This window comes from Limulus polyphemus, unplaced genomic scaffold, assembly GCF_000517525.1.
Source record: "Limulus polyphemus unplaced genomic scaffold, Limulus_polyphemus-2.1.2 Scaffold29, whole genome shotgun sequence".
In the NCBI taxonomy this organism is placed as follows: Eukaryota; Metazoa; Arthropoda; class Merostomata; order Xiphosura; family Limulidae; genus Limulus; species Limulus polyphemus.
This window is the reverse complement of record NW_013665639.1, coordinates 1,468,429-1,473,277: the sequence shown is the minus strand read 5'-3', so window position 1 is coordinate 1,473,277 and position 4,849 is coordinate 1,468,429. Positions and strand designations below refer to the sequence as shown.

The 4,849-nt window shown below is 34.4% G+C and overlaps 1 protein-coding gene across 4 annotated transcripts in view; it reads left to right on the top strand.

Moving 5' to 3' along the window:
• The first annotated feature begins 943 nt into the window (after nucleotides 1–943).
• LOC106459710 (nuclear transcription factor Y subunit beta-like) overlaps nucleotides 944–4,849 on the top strand; it is a 47,632-nt gene continuing 43,726 nt past the window's right edge. For 2 of the 4 annotated variants that reach the window (XM_022386469.1, XM_013919364.2), the window contains exon 1: nucleotides 944–1,037. The gene's annotated coding sequence lies outside the window, so the exon portion shown is untranslated. Of the gene's footprint in view, nucleotides 1,038–3,511; nucleotides 3,636–4,849 lie in introns of those variants that run through there. The other 2 variants (XM_013919372.2, XM_022386463.1) reach the window with 2 other exon arrangements.

The following is a 4,849-nucleotide window of genomic DNA, read 5'->3' as shown; positions in this document are numbered from 1 at the left end:
ATAAGATGGTGAAAACATCAGTTTACTAAGTTTATCCAAAACAAAAAAATTATATAAAATAAATGCAGACAACTCACATATCACCTCAAACTGTATAGGGTAAAGTAATACTCAAACATACCCATAACAGGCGTATTATTCTCTGACAATAACAATCAAACACATGGCGCCCAAACTTAACTATTGAATATTAAACCAGGGTCTCAAATTAACGACAAAGAAAAATAAAAAAAAAGATTTGTGAAAAGAGCCAAAAGTGGAGATTCCTGAACACATTTTTCGCATTACCCCGAATAACTAGCTTTTTATGTTCTGCATTTGAAAATAATGTCGTTATTTGAGGGGAGGGGCAGCTGTCCTTCTCAAGCGGCCCCCCAGTGGCACAGCGGCATGTCTGCGGACTTATAACGCTAGAAACCGGGTTTCGATACCCGTGCTGGGCAGAGCACAGATAGCCCATTGTGTAGCTTTGTGCTTAATTTCAAACAAACCTTCTCAAGCGCTGAATGGGACCCCAATTGGCAATTTCTGTGTGACATTTCTATTTAGACTGGATTAACACATATACATTTTCCATAGCGTAGGGCTCCTAGATGAATTGGATGGTCCACGCGAGATTAGTCTTCTTTGTCTCCTTCATTTCCCAAACATGTTATGAAATGACACTCTTGTGCAGAATCTCAATAGAAAGTTAGAAAAACAACAACAACCTGATTAAAGATATATCCTGTACAATTTATGGAAGGATTTTAATAACTGTTCTAGAAGATTCAAGTTTATAGTTATATGGCATTAAGAATAAAAATATGTTTAACATAAGAGTTATTATACTGATATTAATAATTTTTATCCACATATTCCAAATGGTTTTTATATATTAAATTATTATGTTATGATAAGTTTGTTTTTCTAACATTTTAAGTTTGAAGTAAACTATTTTGTAAGTGGATTGCTTGTAATTCAAGTTGTATACGCTTTGTTGGACAAGTTGTAAGTTGATGTAGAGTGGTGAGTAAACAAGATTTATGTGATCGCAGGTTGGTTGATTAAACTTAAAACATTTTAATCAGTTAATTTTACTACGATTTTTGTGCTCTTACTATGTAGTCTAAATAGAGTTTATCTAATAACAAAACCTTCTGCGATGTTCAAATAAAATCATGTATATTTGTAGTGTTAGGCCTAGTGTATGTATTTCTATTATTAGTGTTACGTATGTCACTATGTGTCAGTCGTGACAGAATTAATTTAACATTTTAAACACCGACTGAAGTTGTTTACATGTTAACTGAATTAGTGTTCATTTATACTCGAGTTATTTAATTAATCGTAACATTTGATTCCTATCATGATATTTGGATTTCTATAAGTACAACTATTTCTCGTGAACTAAATAGTAAATTCTCTTGTACTTGTAGTTTAGTTTGTGTAGATGGTGAACTTGAGGAGGGAAGGATAATAAAAGGGACAGATAGATAAGGATGAGAATGAAAAACATGAGGTTCTTTAGTATGATGCATGGATAAGATAGGTTGTGGGATAAATAGGGAAAAAAGAATTAGATCATACTATGTAGGGGCATAGGGTATAAACAATAAAGCAAATGATGTAGTAAAGGGTGCTAGCATTAGCAATTTTAGCAATGCACATAGATAGAGCAGTGGTTCTCAAGGAGTGGGTCATGGCACACTGGTGGTCCATAAGCTACACCAAAACACAAGTCACTGATACACAACACCATGGCTGAGGTGATACGAGAGAACAGGACAGATGGTGTAGGACTAGTAGGTGGACCACAGGCTCTTTTGCCCCACCAAAGTGGTCTGCAGATGAAAAAGTTTGAGAATTATTGACATGAGGATAATGATGTAGGGAAGGGTGGGTCAAAGGATCTTATTTTTAAGTATAAGATATCAATAAAGGCATTCAAAGAAAAGAGCCATAACTTAATTCTGTCAAATGTCCAAGACTTAACTGTGGAGATAAAATTATATACAGGTCACTAGGACTGAATACTAGGCTTAGGTTAGTATGTAAGGAAGAACAGGTTGGGTGGTTGGAAATCTAGGTAATAAAGACAATGGAAAAAAGACAAAGAAAATTACACAAACAGGTAAAAAAGCCAAAAAAATATTTTGGAAAACAGTATCAATAACAGCTAAGCTAAGCCTAAGCCAATTATTGAAACCATGCAAACTGAGTTAATAATTAAGCTGTTATTAATACAGTTTTATAATCAATGGCTTCCCATTATTGTTCAACACTAGCTATTAAACCCTATAGGCTTCCCATTATTGTTCAACATTTGCTTTTAAATCTTACTGTTCTGTTTATCCTTTCTTGTAATTTGTTTGTTTTGTACACCTGTATAAAAAATGCTTATTTCAGAATTTGTCATTTTATACCATTCCTAAAATATAGGACTTGTTTCTTTTTTTTTTACTTTATTACCTGTTTGTGTAATTTTCTTTGTCTTTTTTTCTGTTGAATTTTTTTCCTTTGTCCATTTTACTCTTGTCTTTATTACTTCAACTGGAATGTTGGATTTGTGGGATCAGTTTGGTGGGAAAGGCAAGGTTTTTGGAATGTATTTTTATGTCAATTCCTCTGCCATTAGTTGGGCTTAGTTTGTTCCACATCCTCCTTATAATTCTGGGGGCAGGAGGGGTTGCCTTGCCTCTCAGGTTGGGGAGTTAAGATTTCGATTCATAATCCCAGACCAGGTAATCTCTATTTCTTTAGGTTGAGTGAGGTGTGACAGGTCCTGTAATTCTGAGTTCAGTTTATTGCATTTTACTCTTCTTCATGTTGGGAAAAGGGTTTGTCCACTTTTGTGTTGCTTGCCTTCTCTTTTTAATTCTGGTGGCTCAACATCAACATTCTGTAACTTTCAGGTTGGGTTCCAATAATACCATGTTACTACACAAGACAAAATACAAAGTGGTTCTCATGCCCTAGCCACTATGCAATGGTTATAGATTTGGGTCCACAGCCCTTTAATTTGAATGACGAGATGTGGGACCTCGTCTGCCTGGCTGGGGCCTAGATGAATTCATGTTCTTCTAATGGTGTCAGGGTTTTGCCTCTGTGGCTGGTCAGCCTTGACCACCCAGCAATTAGATTTCTTGTTGTCCATACGAAGAGCATACCTGTTCCACAAGTAGTGTGGACCCCATGTGTGTGCTATTACTATATCTCATTTATGCACACCTCTGTTCTATGCAAATGCTTTCTGTGTGGATCTTGCCCTCGCCAACCCCTTCACCTTGGTAATGTAGGATTCTAGCTATAGTGTGTGAAGAGGTGTGTTTCAGAAGTTAACATTTTCCTATACTGAAAATGTATTTCTGATAACTTACCTCTTCTCCCAACATCTCTCCCCATGACGTGGCTGGTTTTGGATCTGCTAATTGGACCATCTCGAAAAGTGAATAGAAAGTAATAACTGGGAGCTTGTATACAGATCTGGGGTAGAGGGCACATTGATGTGAGTGGAGAGAATCACAAGATTTAACTTGCTTTGGGTAATATAGTGGTGTATAAAGGCTGGAGCATTTGAAATAAGATTCATACCAATGCTTAGGTGGGCAAAGAAGAGAAACTTTCATCGAGATAAAGCTATAGTGTGAGAAGAGGTAAGTATTATCGGAAGTACATTTTTGGTATAGGAAAATGTTAACATTTATAGCCTTCAATTTTATTTGTTCACAGAGTCATAAACTAGAAAAACAGACACACTTGCCACACACACCTGACACATCCTCTTTTTTACAAATTGCTTCTAATTCTTTCTGATATTTTATATTATCTCATTTATAAGTAATAGAAAGGCATAGTTTTAACCTGTTGAATGACATATAATGCTACTTTGTTTTCAGTATAGAGTATTGTCAATTTTATCTTTAATTTGAAAGTTTATCTTGTAGTGCTCAGATCGAGCAACAAAAGGAAATAACTTAAGTTTCTCTTGTCCAAATTAGAAAGTCAGTTAAATAGTAATAGATATAAGACATCCTTTGCTTTGTGCATGTTATTATTCTGTGTTTTTGGGTGCATTATTTAACCCTTTTAAGATGGGTCACGGGTGAAAGGCCATTTCATCTCGTTTGTTGACTTGCATTCAAAATTTTATTGAACTATTATTTCATAAATTTATGTCAATAACTTTGGTATCAAACTGTAGATTACAATTCAAATTTTAGTACTATATATTACTCAATTTCTTAATCTAAAAGTAAATATTAAAAAACACAGATAAACATTGATTTTTGTGTGTCATGTGGTATGTTGAATGCATTATTGGTTCAAATTAGATGTTAGTGAAGTCAAAATATTAAGTCTGTAGTTTCGTATGAATTAGAAACATAAATTACTGATATTGACTAGTTAGAATATAAAATAAGAGCCTCTTATTTTTTGAATTTGCTAAGATATTGCTCATGTAATAAATCAAACACAGTGGCACCCTGCCCACCTCTATCCATTTTTGGAAACACTCCCTTATATACACTTATTTCTGTATATCACATGAATAACAATCGGAAGCTCAGAATGTCCCACTAGTGGCTTTCTCAGCCATTTTAGCAGGCTTGGTGCCATTTCTTTCTTTTGAGTCAATATTTCAATGACGTAGGGTGTGTCTTTAGTCTGCTCGAAAATAAAACTTAAAAAAATATATTTTGTTTCATATCCCCCATGTGCAAATTGTTTAAAGGCTTAGCAACCTACATCAAGCAGCAACCGAGTACAAAGGTCGTAACTTCTATAGTTACTGTTCTATGTTTTAAGAAAAATAAGTTTAAAAACTTGTATCAAAATAGCAATAATCTATATACATATATAGTGTATA